The sequence below is a fragment of the Tachyglossus aculeatus genome, chromosome 7 (assembly GCF_015852505.1).
Source record: "Tachyglossus aculeatus isolate mTacAcu1 chromosome 7, mTacAcu1.pri, whole genome shotgun sequence".
Taxonomy (NCBI): Eukaryota; Metazoa; Chordata; class Mammalia; order Monotremata; family Tachyglossidae; genus Tachyglossus; species Tachyglossus aculeatus.
Genome location: NC_052072.1, coordinates 48,162,154 through 48,180,664, shown reverse-complemented (window position 1 = coordinate 48,180,664; position 18,511 = coordinate 48,162,154). Strand labels below are relative to the sequence as shown.

At 40.9% G+C, this 18,511-nt stretch overlaps 1 protein-coding gene across 5 annotated transcripts in view; it reads right to left on the bottom strand.

Moving 5' to 3' along the window:
* Positions 1 to 18,511, bottom strand: part of ADARB1 (adenosine deaminase RNA specific B1) — a 219,952-nt gene that overhangs the window by 77,037 nt on the left and 124,404 nt on the right. The window contains exon 1 of one of the 5 annotated variants that reach the window (XM_038748936.1): positions 17,370 to 17,445. The exons of the other annotated variants lie outside the window; for them this stretch is intronic. The gene's annotated coding sequence lies outside the window, so the exon portion shown is untranslated. Of the gene's footprint in view, positions 1 to 17,369; positions 17,446 to 18,511 lie in introns of those variants that run through there. 5 annotated transcript variants of the gene reach the window in all.

The window sequence follows — 18,511 nt, the reverse complement described above, 5'->3', positions numbered from 1 at the left end:
TAATTGCTATGAGCACAACTATCTAATTGTCAAAAATCTGAATGCATCTTAAGAAAAACTGGGCTCCATTCATTTTGCTAAAAGTTGTAGTGAGCAGTTTTTCCATAAATGTGGACCATCAAGAGCACGGGGGAGTCATTTAAATGTCAGTTAAATGGAATAGTTTTTGTCCTTGATTAGTGTGAACACAGACAGTGTGGTTAACCCATGTTGACACAAAATTCATGTTAGCCAATAGTCTCTGTAGTGGTAATAATATTTAAGCAGTACCTATTATGTGTCAAAGAGTGTACTAAGACCTAGGGAAAAACTACATGGATGAAAATTAGACATGGGCCCTAGCACTCAATGCTTTACAGTCCCTGGCAAAAATCACACAAAGAAAAGTGAAAGGTCAAAAATCTGAAAAACAACATAACTCAGGAAAAGGATGAATCCTGTAGGAGCTACAGTTTCATGCACCTCCACGCCCAACCAAGGTTGTTCAGAATCCAACAGGCAGAACCGCAAAAACCTCAAACTTCCAGAATTTCAGAAAATGAAATTCTAGTGCTTCACCCTCCCCTTGTTGTGGTGGAGAGAGGAGGATGGGGCTTAATGTCGAAGGCACTGGTGCTTGCATGGTGTCTAGCTTGTTCTGGGCAGGGAATGTGGCTGCTAATTCTGTTGTAATGCCAAGTGCTTAGTACAGTGCTTTGCACACAGTAAGTACGCAATGAATTCAACTGAATGAATGAATGTCTGGGCTTCACCCTGCTGCTCCTTCCTAGCCCAGTCACAGTGGACAGTGTCAAAGGTGGCCTGCTGTCGAAGGGAATGGGGGTCACTGGGGTCTTCCTGGAGGTGGGGCTTGTACTCTGGTATTCGAGGAGTGGGGGATTCTCATGCAGCTGCTTAGTCCTCGCCTTGCTGCGGAGAAGAGAGTAGCCTTTTTTTCCATCAAATCCTTTCCCTGGGTTCTTAGCCACTAAATTGGCTTGATGACTTGGACTTCCTCCTGCAGTGGTTTGGCCACTTGCCATCTTGCAGTGGCATTGATAGCACCAAAAATAACCTGGCCAGGTTCTGACCCGCCCAAACAAAGTTAGTCCCTGACAAGAATTGGACAGGAGGAGGGGAGAGACGGCATGGCAGGCCTCTTGCACACGTGAGGCCTGGGTCCCCTTCCAGTTCTGACAAGATTCAACCACTCAGCTGCACTGAGCTAAACAAATTCATTCCTCAGCGCATTTTTTCATAATACTCCAGGCTCAACACTTGCCTTATCACTGCTGAACTCCTTATAATAATGATAATAATGGTACTCTTTAAGCACTTGCAATGTGCCAAGCACTGTTCTAAGCGATGGGGTAGATACAAGTTTGTTGGACACAGTCCCTGTCCCACATGGGGCTCACACTCTTAATCCCCATTTACAGATGAGGTCCAGAGACATGAAGTGACTTGCCCAATAATAATAATACTAATAATACTACTAATAATAATGGTATTTGTTAAGCGCTTACTAAGGTAACACAATAGACAAGCGGCAGAGCCAGGATTAGAACCCAGGTCCAAGTCTGCGTGATTTCTAACGCCCACATCCTAGCCACAGAACTTGGCATGGAGAGCTGCGGCAGAGGAGGGCCAGCAATTTAAATCCTGAGCACAAATCCTGAAAATCCTGAACATAAGACGGCCAGGTCCAAATATATCCCAGACAGGGGCCAGACTGGGAAGCATGGCCTAGCGGAAAGGGCATGGGCCTGGGAATCAGAGGACTTGGTTCTAATTCCAGCTTCGCTAACTACTTTTTCTGTGACCTTGGGCTAGTCACTTGTAACATTTCTGTGCCTCAGTTTTCTTGTTCTCTCTCCTACATAGACTGTGAGCCCCATGCAGGATAGGGACTGTGTCTAACCTAATTAACTTGAATCTACCCCAGAGCTTAGAAGAGTGCTTGACACATAGTAAGCACTTTTTAAAACCATGAAAAAGAAAAGTAGCATGCTATCAACTCCTGTCAGGAAGCATCCCAGCATGCCAGAGACATCGACAAGAAGGCGATATCCTCAACTGTCTATCAGACTCGCACCTGAACCTTTTCATCTTCCAGCATGCTACCACCTCCATCCCAGAATAATAATAATAATAATGATGGCATTTATTAAGCGCTTACTACGTGCAAAGCACTGTTCTAAGCACTGGGGAGGTTACAAGGTGATCAGGTTGTCCCATGTGGGGCTCACAGTCTTAAACCCCATTTTACAGATGAGGTAACTGAGGCACAGAGAAGTTAAGTGACTTGCCCAAAGTCACCCAGCTGACAAGTGGCGGAGGCAGGATCTGAACCCATGACCTCTGACTCCAAAGCCCGTGCTCTTTCCACTGAGCCACACTGCTTCTCTACAATCTTCCATGTTATCTTCCAAAGTTATCTTCCATGTATGGATTTATTCTGAAAAAAAAATGAGAGCTTCTGAAGTCTGCTGGGATTTATAGATGGCCTTTCTGACAATGACATTTTAATATTATATTCCGTTCTGTCACAATGTGAATTTCCTCTACATGTTTTGGAAAAAAATGCAAGTATAGGGTTTCATCAGGCTGGATTCGGCACGGTGCAGTGTTGAACAAAGCAGCCATATTCACGAGGCCAGAGTCACAACGTGAGTCTTCTTTAATGTGATGTTCTGAGAGGACACACCTCCATATTTTAGGAAAATGGGTACACACTTGTTCAAATACAGATGCTAAAACCATTGCGTAAATGACAATCTCTTACATGTACACACCCCAAGCAGAAACTCAATTACTCAACCACTTGGGGACAAGAATAAATTAGATCATCAGTAATCCAAATTCATGCTGCACATAATGTATTAAGCATGACAGTTTGGAGTCGTAAAATCAGGGGAGTGGCAGAGACGGAGCTTCCCCAAATGGCACAAATTTACTTCACCAAATTAAGCCACGGGAAATGGCTCTGGTTTGACTGCAAGACAAAACTGGGTTAGTTTTAGCAATCACCCAATGCCACTATTAGCATATAAAAATCAAAATAAACTATTCCAATGGGTCTCAGGTCAGTCTATTTCCATAGAGAGGAAGCATGAACCAACTATGTGCTGAATTCCGAGCAGTCCTGTTAACCTAGAGGCCTGGATAAACAAAGTAAACGCACATTTTATTAACAACAAAAACTCAACATTTAAATGCACATTAACAATTTAAGTATCCTTTGCTTACTAAAATGACCTCACAGAATTCTCCTGCAAACGTACATGTTTTTAAATAAAACTGTTTAACCCAGGTATGGCTGTTTTATAAGAATTCCTTCACATAGTCCATGAACACAAAGATACTTATGGAGGAGAAACAGGGGGAGAATTTGTTTAGATGGACTGCAAAATAGCACAAGACTTTCCTCCTCACATATTTGAGATTTTCCTAGAGGTAAGGCACTACTTTTACAGATATATTCCATTTATGTTACTCTGACCTTTTATAGGGTTTATAAGACGGGGAAAAGAATCTGAGCGACATTTTAAATCACAGGTTGCTTTGTGTGATTATTCCAGTTACTACAGTAATTATAAGGGGACATACCTAAAGTATTTCACATCATGAAATTTGATTCTAAAATTTGGTCCTATAAGCGAACTCATCAAAAAATAGAAAACCCAATAATCTAGCACCCAGACTTCCAAAATTAATCTTGCATGATTTTACTGAAATTCAACATGTCAAAACTTCAGGAAAAATGGATGGCCACTGCTTTGCAATGCAGAAAATATATCCTACTCAGCAAATGTTCCTTCTTTTTGAAGGACTGATTTTCTTGTATGAATTTCCTCTTCAGAAAAGTTTGTACTTTCACTTGATGTACTTTTTATCATTTGACATCTAGAGGGATGAAATGAAAAATGAAAGGGTCTACAATGTCAATTGAAAACAAATTTTATAATTCTCCAACACAAAAATATTATTTGAAAATAAAAGTTTAACAAAGCTGTTTCAGTGAAAAACAAACACTAATTTGCTTAATTCATAGGGAGAATATGTCAAATGCCAATTAGTCTTTTTCTCCAATCTCAATGCTCTAATTCTGCAAAAAAATGTGATGATAAAACTACTTGGAAGTTTCTAATAATGAATCTTTTTCCAAAAATAATTTGTCCCAAATCTAACAGCATCTCTTTTCTTCTATTTTGTTTTTTACTCTTTAGTAAATTCCTAGGTAGAAAAGTACATGCTGAAATTACAAAAATCATTGATACAATTACCCCGAGCTTGTTAACATTTGAGGACTGTATATGCTTTACAGAGAAGAGGTTGGTGGAAGATGAAGAAACCTGAGAGAGCTACTGTCATGCTAGGTCAGCCTCTCTTCCCTCCATTCCCCCACTCCTCCCAGGACTTTAATTATAATTAATAATAATAATTGTGGAATTTGTTAAATGCTTACTATGTATAATAATAATTGTGGTATTGGTTAAGCACTTATTATGTGCTAAGCGCTATACTAAGCGCTGGGGTGGATACAAGCCAATCAGGTTGGACACAGTCCCTGTCCCACCTGGGGCTCACAGTCTTAATCCCCATTTTGCAGATGAGGCAACTGAGGCAAAGAAGTCATATGACTTGCCCAAGGTCTGGTATGTACCAGACAAGTGGTGGAGTGGGGATTAGAACTCAGGTCCTTTTGACTCCTGGGCTCATGCTCTATCCACTAGGCCATGTTGCTTCTGGGCAGTTAAAGGGACAGAAGACATTCCTATCATTGTAGACAATACCATCATCCCCTTTTACTCACAAGACTAATGTTGGCAGGATTCGCGACTCCTCGATCTATTTCAGCCCATGTATTCAGTCTGTCACCAAGTCCTGGCCCATCTACCTTCACAACAGCTCTAGAATCTGCCCTTTCCTCTCTATCCAAGTGGCTATCATGTTGGTCCAAGCACTTATCATATCCCACATTGTCTACTGCATCAGGCTCCAGTCTCTCCCCACTTCAGGCCATACTTCACTGTTGCCTGGATCATTTTCATAAAAAAAAGTTCAGCCTGAATCTCCCTGCTCTTCAAAAACTTCCAATGGTTGTTCATCCACCTCACCTAAAACAGAAGCTCCTTACCATTGGCTTTACCACAGGCACTCAATCGGTTCTCCTCCTCTGACCTCACCTGCTGATCTTCTACTACAATCCCGGCTACACACTTTGCTTCGCTAGCACCAACCTACTCAGTGTGCCTCAATCTTGTCTCTTGCAATCACCTTTTTGTTAATGTCCTCCCCCTGGCTTGGAACTACCTCTTAACTCATGGCCAACAGACCATCACTCTCCTTATCTTCAAAGTCCTACTAAAATCACATCTCCTCCAAGAAGCATCCCCTGACTAATCTTCCTTTTCCCCATCCCATTCACCATCCCTTCTGCCACTTATGAACCTGTGGTATGCATTTTCTTTAACCACTTTAATAGTCACCCCACTCTCAGCCCTACGGCACTTAGGCACACATCCATATACTACCACTACTACTACTAATAATGGCATTTATTAAGTGCTTACTATGTGCAAAGCACTGTTCTAAGCGCTGGGGAGGTTACAAGGTGATCAGGTTGTCCCACGGGGGGCTCACAGTCTTCATCCCCATTTAACAGATGAGGAAACTGAGGCGGAGAGAAGTTAAGTGACTCGCCCAAAGTCACACAGCTGACAATTGGCAGAGCCGGGATTTGAAACCATGACCTCTGACTCCAAAGCCCGGGCTCTTTCCACTGAGCCACACTGCTACTGCTTCCCATGTCCATAATTTATTTTAATATCTATCTCAACTACTAGATTTTAGGTTCATTGAGGACAAGGGATCATATTTACCAACTCAGCAGTAGTGTACCCTCCAAAGCACTTAATACAGTGGTCTGTAGCCTTTAGTGCTCAGTCAATTGCTTTTATTGGGCATTTACTGTACGTAGTGCACTGTACGAAGCACTTGGGATAGTAAAATATGACTGAGTTCTAGATTTTGAGCCCGCTGTTGGGTAGGGACCATCTCTATATGTTGCCAACTTGTACTTCCCAAGCGCTTAGTACAGTGCTCTGCACACAGTAAGCGCTCAATAAATATGATTGAATGCATGAATGAATGAAAGAAGCTTACAGTCTAGAGGGGGAGAGAGACATTAATATAAATAAACGGAATTATGGAGATGTAAATAAGCGCTTTGGGACTGATGGAAGGGTAAATAAAGGATGCAAACCCTACAGGCGATGCAGAAAGGAGAAGAGATAATGCAGGATCAGTCAGGGAAGGCCTCTTGGAAGAGATGTGCTTTTAACAAGGCTTTGAAGTCGGGGAGAGTGGATGTCTGCCAGATATGAAGAGGGAGTTCTATTCTTTCATTCATTCAATCGTATTTGGGTCTTCGTAATAATCGTATTAGAAGAGATCGAGGTACAGAGAGTGGGCTGACATTAGAGGACCGAAGTGTGCAGTTGCATTGTATTAGGAAATCTGGGAGATAAGGTAGACAGGGGCAAGGCGACTGAGTGCTTTAAAGCTGATGGTAAGAAGTTTCTGTTTGGTGTGGAGGTGGACGGGCAACCACTGGAGGTTCTTCAGGAGTGGGGAATCATGGACTGAATGTTTTTATAGAAAAATGATCCAGGCAGCAGAGTGAAGCATGGACTGAAGTGGAAAGAGACAGGAGGCTGATGCAGTGATAAAGGCAAGACGGGAAAAGTACTTGGATTAATATGGTAGCAGGTTGGATTCATTCATTCAATCATATTTGTTGAGCGCTTACTGTGTGCAAAGCACGGTACTAAGCACTTGGAAAGTACAAATCGGCAACATATAAAGACGGTCCCTACCCAACAATGGGCTCACAGTCTAGAAGGGGGAGACAGACAAAAAAAAAAAACGATGTTGTGAAGGTAGAACCGACAGGATTGGGTGACAGACTATGTGAGCTGAATGAGAGAGATGAGTTAAGTATGGACTGTTTCTACCAAATAGGTTATATTGCACGCTGTAGCGTGTATATTGCACGCTACAGAGCTCGGCACACAGGAAACGTTCAATAAATATTATTGGTTGATTGATGGTAGTGCTAAGGTTATGGGCTTGTGAGAAACTGGGAGTATGGTGGGACTGTCTACAGTGATGAGAAAGTAGGGGGAACTGGGGGCAGGGTTGGAGTGGGAAGATGAGGAGTTATGTTTTGGATGTGCTAAATTTGAAGTGTCGGTGGTGGGACATCCAAGGAGGAATTGCAAGGCTGTAGAGAAGGACAGACAGCTCAATTAGACAAAGTTGCCACTGAAACCCCTGAGCCAGAAGGCACAAGAGTTGCGCATTTAGCCTCCAGGGACCCAGGTTCTACAGATCTGGGATTGGATGGGAGTCTTGAAAGTGGGGAAAATACAAAGGAGAACTATGGCCACAGGGCTGGCTAAGCACTATGGGGCCGAGGACATAGTGAGTGTGAGGGCAACCAGCAGCCACTGGGCTAGGGTCAGGGCAGGGCTTTACGAAAGCTGACAACAGTGGGGGCAGGTTAGGCTAGGTGCAGCATGGCCAAGTGGCAAGAGTACAGGCTTGAGAGTAAGAGGAAGTGGGTTCTAATCCTGGCTCCGCCACTTGTCTGCCGTGTGACTTTAGGCAAGTCACTTAACTTCTCTGTGCCTCAGTTACCTCATGTGTAAAATGGGATTCATACTGTGAGCCCCACATGGGACAATGGATTCTGTCCAACCTGTCCAACTAGATTAGTTTGTATTTACCCCAGCGCTTAATACAGTGCTTAGTACACAGTATGTGCTAAACAAATACAATACAAAAAAATAATCTGGATGGCAAAGTTAGCAACCTGGAGACCAGGCTGCGAGCAGTTCTCACTGGGCGCATGGCAGCCCTGAGTCTGGAGATCCAGATCATTCTGGACAATGAAGTTTCCTTTGGATTACTTTTGGCAATCGACTGAATTCTACCCTCACTCAGACAAGTCATAGGAAGGGTTACAGACACCATTCAACTCTTTTGCTCTATTTAAAGGACAAAATGGACATCTCTAAATACGCCAACCGGAAAGTATTCATACTGTGACAGTGCAGCTGAATCTAAGCCAATCCAATTCACTGATCCCCGGAAAAGTATTCACAATCAGGTCATGGTTACTGTAATTTCCTCCCCCCCTATTGTTTTAGCCCTTCCCTGGGAGACTACTATTAAGAGGAACATCTCATTTCCCACTGTGTTCACCGTAGTGTTAACTACGACTTTTGACTCAGCCGATATCAAAAGTAGAAATACCAAAAAAAGTGTATTTGGTCTAAGGAACTGCTCCCTCTTACAAAAGCTGATTAGATTGTACCTCCATATACCTTCGAAGATATTAGGGACATATGCAGAAGTTTTTTTAATTTGCACATGGAACCCGACATGCCTTGTGAGGTCCTTGTGTAGACAGGGAGCGTGTCTACCAACTCTACTGTATTGTTCTATCCAAAACATCTTCTACAGTGCTCAGCATACTGTAAGCACTCAGTAAATACCACTGATTGACTGACTGCTTGAATACTTCCCTCTGTGCTATTGAAGCAAATGCTCAACAAATCTGAGTTTTACAACCATAGAAGTCATACAGCCCATTACGATTCCAAAATGAAATGGAGAAATTTAAGGGTTAATATGAACATGGAAGTAGAGTTTGTGTCATTTTTCATCTTCTGTCATTTCCCACTAAGCTAAATGGCCAAATTAATCTGAACTAATGGTGGGTGACAGCAAATGTGCAGTTGCAATTATTAGTGTATTAAAGATTAATCGCTGGGTATCTTAAAAAGAAGAAAAAGGAATGAACCAGTACAGCACCTACTTCATTTATATCAAAGAACAATTCTTCCAGAAACGTACACTATGACGAATGACTATAATTTCATTTTTACCTGGTACTTGTTAGGTTAAATTTGAAAGGAGACCTTTCATTAATAAAGCATAAATACTGTAAAGAAGATGACACACCAATAATAACTTTCATTTTCCTTTCTGCTGCAAGAACTTTTTAATATTTATTTCATGTGCTTTCTTCTTGCCTAGTCTTTTTTAAAAGTCCCTGTGTCTGTCTCCGCTGCCAGACTGTAAATTCCTTAAGGGCATGGCTTATGTTTTCTAACTCTATTGTAGCCTCCCAAGTGTCTGATATAGTGCTCTGCACACAGAAGGTTCTCAATGAATAATACTGACTGATTCATTCCAGTCTCTTGGGGTGTGATGGAGAAGCCCAGTGAGAGATCAAGCTAAAAGTAGCTTTATCCAGAGGAAGGTTATGAAGAGGAAGAAAATGAACCTGAATTTGGACCCAGATTGCTTTTTCCCATGGCTCTATCACAACTTTTATGTGTATAAGCATGCATAGCACTTTACATTTAGGGAAACTGAAGCCCAGAGAGGTTCAGTAACTTGCCCAAGGTCACCCAGCAGGCTGATGGTAGAGCTGGGATTAGAACTGAGGTCTCCTGATTCCCAGACCAGTGATCTCCTTCCTATCCCTAACTATCCTTTCATTTCCTCTTTTTCTTACCACTCCTAAAGAAATCTATGTTTCAGATTATTTTACTTCCTTTACTACTGTAGCTTCTGAGAGCTTTTCCAAAAATACAAGGACATACAGGGTGGTCCAGGTTTCTCAGACTTCCTGCCATTTTAATTTTCATTACTAGGATTTCATTCATTCATTCAATCGTATTTATTGAGCGCTTACTGTGTACAGGGCACTGTACTAAGCGCTTGAGAAGTACAAGTTGGCAACATATAGAGAAGGTCCCTACCCAACAATGGGCTCACAGTCTAGAAGGGGGAGACAGACAACAAAACAAAACAAGTGGACAGGTGTCAAGTCACCAGAATAAAGGATCAGAATAAAGGATATGACTTCATCTTCCACTGAACTATATCGAAAAATCTGAATCCCACAAGAAATTCATACAAACAATAAATACAAGATGACTTGATGTTTCCTAACACTTGAATGTAAAGTGCCCAGCTTTTGGTGAGTTAAAGTAGAATGTGAAGGGTTCCTCTAAATGGACAGGCCAGTGACGCAAACAGAGCGGGGAAAGAGGGAGAAATAGAGAGGAGAAAGGGAGGAATGGTAAATTAATGCAACAGAGATTATGAGAGAGAGAGAGAGAGAGAGAGAGAGAGAGAGAGAGAGAGAGAGAGAGAGACAATGAGAGAGAATGAGAGAAAGCGAATGAGAATGAATCACATAAAGAAAGACCTATCCTCTGGAAGAAGAAATCAAGAAGTGATCAGTCCTCTCACTTTGTGAAAATTGTCTTCCAAATCATTCAGAGGCCACGGAGACGATACTTGCAGCTAAAATTGAGTCTTTTTTCTTCCAAATTGCTTAAATGGAAAATATTGTGAAAAATTGGAGGAAATTATTTAGATTCTGACAGTATATGAATTGATGAAAAATGAATTGGAATCCATTAAAGAGCTACTGAAGCAACTGTCAAAATGCTATTTACATAGAAATTTTGAGGCTTATGAAAGTAATGCGAAAAGTAAAACATAGGGTCTTTGACAATTTAAGACTGTACTTAAGATTTAACAATAGCTGTCAGAATGTCATAATTAATGGAGATTGTAAGAAATCAAGTTTGACACCCCAAAATGACTTGAAAGCCACCTTCTGAAATGGAAGAGAATCATAGCCCTATACATCACTTCATGGAAACAATTATTTGGGCTACTACAGCACTTTGAGGTCTCATGGAAAGACATGGAGAACATTAGGCAGGTTCTTTACTTATATCTGAACATCATCAAGAAAACCGTAACCAGCCTCTGCATTCTAATAATTAATGCATCAATATCTGACCCGAATCTAACATCCATGATGTGAGGTTCTGGGAAACCGTTGGAAGGGAGATAAAAGTTAATCTTAAATGATCAAATAAATACCAGTTCCGCAACCTGCACTTCAGCAGCAGGAAGTAGCAGGCCTAAGGATGAAGACTTTTTTTTACTATGGAGACTATTACACAATACTGCAGGCAATTCATTATTTAGGGTATTAATTAAGCATTTCCTTGATGCTAAGTAAGAACTGTGCTAAACCCAGTTCTGATGGTGATGATGATGGGATTTGTTAAGCGCTTATTATGTGTCAAGCACTGTTCCAAGTGCTGGGAAAGATATGAGATAATCAGGTTGGACACAGTCCCTGTTGTCCATCGGGCTCACAGTCTTAATACCCATTTTACAGATAAGGTAACTGAGGCACAGAGAAGTGAAGTGACTTCCCCAAGGTCACACAGCTGACAAGTGGGGGAGCTGGGAGTAGAACCAACGTTCTTCTGACTTTCAGGGCCGGTCTCTGTCTGACAGGCCATGCCCCAAGGTCCGCAATCTATGAACTAGGGGGAGGAGGTACCTTATCCTTATTTTACTATGAGAAAACCTTGACATATGAAGAAGCTGCCTGCCCAAAGTCACTGAGCAGGCCAATGGTGGAGCTGGGACCAGAACCCAGAAGTCCTGGCTCCTAGGCTCATGTTCCTTCCCTAAGCCAGCTCCTGAAATCTTAGCCCTTCACTCAAAACCCACCTGTCATGACTATGTATTGGCCTCACATCAGTGACGGTGACCTGTTGGTAGAAGCACAGTAAATCCTTGTTTTAACCAACTTTAGGACTCTCTTGAATATACTAAATGTTCATATCTGCCAAAAATACATACCTCAATATCTCATTTTTACTTGGGTAAGCATATAAATTAAAACTTTTGTCCACAGAAGTAATGCATTTAGTGTCTGCTAAAAAAAGGAAAAAATTTAGTGTTTGTTAAAACAAGATTTGATGTTAATAGGTAGCAGTAGGCTGTCCTCCTACATTGGTGAAATGTGGCTGCTAAGAAAATCTCTCAGGCCTAGGCTCAATCATGTTTCTGCACCTCTCCTCTCCCCCCCGCCGCCCACCTTTCTAAAGTCTGAAATAGTTCTATCCTGATAAAAACCAAATCAAAATCCCAAAGTTCCAGCTCCATCATCACGTACCCATAACTAATTTCCTTTTATTTTTTTTTTCCTTTTTCATGGCACTTTCTAAATGTTTACTATGTATTTAAGCGCTACGGGAGATATAGGTTTATCTGGTTGAGCACAGTCCCTGCCCTGCTTGGGGTTCAGAGTCTCAGTTAGAGAAAGGAGGATTTAATCCCCAGTTTACAGATGAGGAAATTGAGACAAAGACAATTTAAGTGACTTGTCCAAGGTCACACAGCAAGAAATTGGCAGAGCCGGAACTGGAACTCAGGTCCTATGACTAACAGGCCCATGATCTTTCTATTAGGCTTTGCTGCTTCTCATACTGCTGTCTTATCCAAAGCCTCTGCTCCAGCCAATTTCAAGCTGCCTCACCCTCTTCTATCTCTGAAGCTACATTGTTCTACTCAGCAAAACCTGTCTCTTCTTTTAGAATCAATTCTGAAAAAAAAATCCTTCCTGAATAAACAGAACCTGGCCATATATATCACCATTTTCTCCATGATCTTGTCTAATCCCTACGGAGTCAACTCTTCCTCTCCCCCATCTTCATATATTTATGTAAAAATGTTCACACATTTTAAAAACTAGGGCAGTTCTGAAAAATTAGCAGAAACTCAGGAAACATCTTTGGTATTAAAAAAGAAATTCCTGTATCTTGCAGAAAATCCTGCCTCTATATCACTTTGTAGCTTCCTAGAAATTCTCCAGTGGCTTCTTGTGGTTCATTCATTCATTCAATAGTATTTATTGAGCGCTTACTGTGTGCAGAGCACTGGACTAAGTGCTTGGGAAGTACAAGTTGGCAACATATAGAGACGGTCCCTACCCAACAGCAGGCTCACAGTCTAGAAGGGTGAGACAGACAACAAAACAAAACATACTAACAAAATGAAATAAATAGAATAAATATGTACAAATAAAATAGAGTAATAAATATGTACAAACATATATATATATATACACACACAGGTGCCGTGGGGAGGGGAAGGAGGTAAGGCGGGGAGGATGGGGAGGGGGAGAGGAGGGGGGGGAGGAAGGGGAGTGGTTGAGTGGCTATAATATTTGAGAAACACTAGTTTAGTAGGTCATTTATTTATCTGCTAGTTCATGTGTATATCCATCTCATATCTCTAGACTGTGAGCTCATTGTGGGCAGAAATGTGTCTGTTGTTATATTGTACTCTCCCAAGCACTTAGTACAGTCCTTTTCCACAGTAAGTGCTCAATAAATATGACTGAATGAATTAATACCTCCTTGTCTTTAAGGGCAGGAACTGCGGCACACATTTTACCTGGTTTCTTATTTAATTTTTAATAGCATCTGTTTGGCAACTTGTCAGCTATTTCTTTCTTTAACTACTCCTTTCAGCTTTTTCCTAAGAAACATATTTTAATCTTAAAGGCCCATCTATAAAAGTGAACATCTAGGTTCATTTTTTCCTTTGGAATACTGAATTTAACCTAATTGTGATCACCACTCATTCATTCATTCACTCAATCGTATTTACTGAGTGCTTACTGTGTGCAGAGCACAGTACTAAGCGCTTGGAAAGTACAATTCAGCAATAAAGAGAGACAATCCCCGCCTACACTGGGCTTAAAGTTAAGAAGGGGGTAGACAGACATCAAAACAAGTAAACAGGCATTACTACAAATAAATAGAATTGTAGATATATACACATCAAAATAAGTAAACAGGCATCAATATAAATACATAGAATCACCAAACTTTTTGCACCAGGTCCTGTCTACTACTCAACAATTCAATCCAATGTATTATCTTTCTATTTATTTTACTTTGTTAATATGTTTTGTTCTCTGTCTCCCCCTTCTAGATGTGAGCCCACTGTTGGGTAGGGACCGACTCTATATGTTGCCAACTTGTACTTCCCAAGTGCTTAGTACAGTGCTCTGCACACAGTAAGCGCTCAATAAATACGATTGAATGAATGAATGAATGAATCTTTCCTCGTGTGCTTTAGGACTAGTTATAGCAAAAATGCATCATTTTGTCACTCCCTAAACTTTATGAAACTACAGGAGCCTTTATGCTAGACTTAAAATGACCACTGGCTTTAAAGCACTCAATCATCACACCCCATCTTACCTTAGTTCACTAATCTACTTCAGCACAGCCCATACACTCCACTCCTTTACTGCCAGCTTTACTCATGGGCCCTGATCTCATCTTGCTACCAACACCTTTCCCACATCCTCCCCCTCACCTGGAACTCCCTCCCCCTCCATATATAAGCCAGACCACCACTCTCTCTACCTTCAAAACATTATTATGTTCACATCTCCTCCGAGAAGCCTTCCCCGACTAAGCCCTCTTTTCCCCCCCTCGCTCTCCCTTCTGTGCCATCTATGCGCTTGGATCTGTGACCTTTGGTCATTTGATATTCACCCCATCCCCAAGTCCACAGAACTTATGCAGCTCTGCAAATATGGCATATCATTTTATCTTCAACTGGCACCAAAACAATGACTTACCTGCCTAAGTGAATTTATAAGGCTACCCATTGATACGCAGGACTCTCAAAGACAGTTCAGATGGCACAGCTAAAACAAATTAACTCAAAAGTACCCAAACCCCAACCCCAGGGACTTCTTGAAGGGAAAAAAAATTATTTCGCTTTTTCCAGACTCATTTTAGGCAAGAAAATCTCAGAAAATTTAATTTGAAAGTTGACGGCTATATTTGCTCTTTTCTATTCCTGGTAAAACTATGAATAATGATAAATATGGCCAAATACACTTGTTCAATCTGAACAATGCCAACAAAATGTTAGACGTGCCTAATTCTGAACTTTTCACACAAGGCTATGACCAAATAATGCTCTCTTTAGACAAAAAAATACAAAACAATTCTCTTCCAAAAATTTCAATAGTTAAATGCTTTGGTCCCAAAATAAGAATCTTAATGTCTCTCTACTCCAAATTAGTAAAGCATCAAGTCTTAGAGCAATATTCTATATCTAGAATAATTCTCAGAGATTGTAATGGAGCATCATTTTTCTGCCTTGTTATGTGAAGCTGGGCTTAGAAATTTCTTTACCTCTTTCTACTAAAAAAAAAACCCACTTTCAATTATAAACTCTTTTGTCATGGAAAAGGAAGGTTAGTGGAACTTTCCATTAATCAACTCTTCAAAATCCATCACTCATCTATGTTTCAAGGACTGCCACCTGATTTAGACTCCACCTTTACCTTTGCTTTCATTTCTTATGAGCACATTTCTCATCAATCAACATCATTACCATCCCCCAACTTTTCAAGATCACTTTCTTGCCCTCAGTGAAAATTCAATCTAAATTATCCTGTTCAGGTACCACAATTCCTTCAATCAAGCAACTATGTAGTTGGAAAGTAGATAATGTTGTTCAGGCACTGTCCTGGATCTTGGAAGACTGCATGACAGACTTTGTGGAAAGGTCTTTGGAGGAAACAGTATGGAAATCCCTACATATAACACCTTTCAATATTTGATCACAGAAGATAACTATCACGATGCTTTTTAGATACACAAATAATAATAATAATAATAATAATAATAATAATAAGTAATTATAGTATTTGTTAAGCGCTTATTATGTGCCAGGCAACGGACTAGTGCTGAATAACTGTCCTTCAAACAATGGTATTTATGCCGTGGCTTAGTGGAAAGAGCCCAGGCTTGGGAGTCAGAGGTCACGAGTTCTAATCCTGGCTCTGCAACTTGACAGCTGTGAGACCTTGGGCAAGTCACTTAACTTCTTTGGGCCTCAGGCTCCCTCATCTGTCAAATGGGGATGAAGACTGTGAGCCCCACGTGAGGCAACCTGATTACCTTGTATCTACCCCAGTGCTCAGGACAGTGCTTGCCACATAGTAAGCAATTAACAAATACCATCATTATTATTATTGAGCACTTACTGTGTGCAAAGCACTGCATGAAGCACTTGAAAAAGAACAAAACAGTAGAGTTCACAGGTTGCCTTCTCTGCCCAAAAGGAGCTCAGAGTCTTGATGAGGAAAGACATTAAAATTAATTACTGATAGGACAATGCAAGAACATGAGGGTATGGGTTAAAAGTTTCACTTTTCTTCTATCCAAATTATATCTCTTGAACTACCACCCCAGCACTTCTGAACTCATGCCACCCACTGCACTCATTTATTCATTCAATCAAATTTTTATTAAGTGCTTACTGTGTGCAGAACACTGTAACAAGTGTTTAGGAAAGTACAATACAACAATAAACAGGGACGATTCCTGCCCACAACGATATTCATAGTCTCGGGGGTGGGGGGAGACAGACATCAATACAACTAAATAGAATTATAGATATATACATAAGTACTGTGGGGCTGGGGAGGGGGGAAGAGTAAAGGGAGCAAGTCAGGGAAATGCAGAAGGGAATGGGAGATGAGGAAAAGTGGGGCTTATTCTGGAAAGGCCTCATCACCTTGTAACCTCCCCAGTGCTTAGAACAGTGCTTTGTCCATACTAAGCACTTAATAAATGCCATCATCATTACTATTATTATTATTATTATTATTATTATTACAGTGTAGTGGGTGATACCAGGGATGGTATTCCCTGGTGTCATACCATCTTTACACTTTCTGAGGACTCACTAGCTTCAACATGATTTTCTTCACCTCCCTGTCTATCCTTGCATCACTAAAAGAGTTGCTCAAAATCATGCAATTAAGCTCTATATTTCAATTTGTCATGAAGCAAATCACCTCATCTCCCCATCCTATTTTCCCTTCCTACTGTGTCCCCCAGGCACTTGAGTCCACACACAGTTAAGCACTTAGGAAATCACCCCTCTCTCCACCCCCACATAATTTATATACCGACTCTTCTACTCAGTTGCTTCACTAGATTGTCAGCTCTCTAGGGTCAGGAAGCAGACACCTTCTCTCCAATGTTTAGTACAGTGCTCTGAACATAGTAAAAGCTCAATAAATACCAGTGATTGATCAATACAAATACGTCCATTTCACATTGGGTGACTCCGAGATTTTGTGGGAGAGCCCACTTAAAAAAAAAATTCTAGAACAGCTCTTCTAGTCCTTCTCATGTACAGGGAGTGGGCTGTTCCCCAAAAAGGCCAGGGCAGTGACACTGGAGGAAGCAAAATAGACATAATTCTTAAAGGTGCAGCCTTGAGAAACCATCAATTTTGCACCTCTATAATAAAAACTAGGCCTATTATCACATCTCTACCTCATTGGAGGTCTTCCACCTGCTGAAAAAACTCCATAGTCAAGTTGTCTATAGTTTTTAATCCACAGAGACTGGTTTAATTTACACAGTAATGAGCCTCTATCGTACCAGTTTGCCTCAAGGCCAGTACTTCCTGGATGGAAAGAACAGCTTTCAAAGCACGGGCAGTGAGTGAAATTAGCCCGGCTGCTTGACTCAGAATCCTGACCCAGTTGCAAATGGAGAATGTCTTCTTCCAATTTCAATTAAAAAAACCCTGAAAACATACAAATTAAAATGTTGGTATAAAAATGCAGATAACCCAGAAAAGCCCTACCTTTTGGTTCTTAACACACAAATTGCTTTACTGCTCTTTTTTATTAGCTAATAGTACTCCTCACCAAGATAAAAACTTGGCTTTTAATGGAACTCTATTCAGGCATGCAATTCATATAGTGTGATCCTTCAGTTTGTTAGCACAAATGACAAACAGCCCCTTGAGATGCTTAGAAAGGGATGGACAACAAACTGCCTTTGTCCAAACATCAATTTTCCAGACATGATTTTAAATCATCCCCAGTTTATATCCCTTTGCTATCTACCAAGTGGCCTGTTTAACAGAAAAGCACAATGGCATGCCGCTTAGTCTTACTGCTGAGCCATGGATTCAAACTGCATTATCTCAGCTACATTTCAGTGACATGGTGATGGGGTGGATTTTACTGCACTCAGGACTGCAATGTTACTAGCAGGGACTTGCTTCGAATCAAAGATGTGATACATTTCACCAACAAAACATGGCTAAAGTCCCGTGGGAGATATGTGATTATTGCCCATGAAGAGGTTCACTCTCAGGAATAGCCTCTTAGGGATGTAATATATATATATTTTAAAAGGCACATGCTTTGCTTGTTCACTCAATAAAAAAATTGCTTTTCATGTCAAAGCCAAAATGTACAAACAGAAAAACGTAATCACCTTCTCATTCCCGGAGTTTAATGCAGTGCTTTAGATGTTTCTTAGCAATACAAAATTCACATTTGCAAGAAAAAATATACCCACCCAGCCAAACTTTAAATAATCAATTAATCAATCAATGGCATTTATTGAGCCCTGACTATGTGCAGAGCACTGTATTAATTGCTTGGGAAAAAACAGTTCAAGGGAATTGGAAGACACAATCCCTGCCCACAGGGCACTTACAGTCTTCATTCATTCAATCGTGTTTATTGAGCACTTACTGTGTGCAGAGCACTGTAATAAGTGCTTAA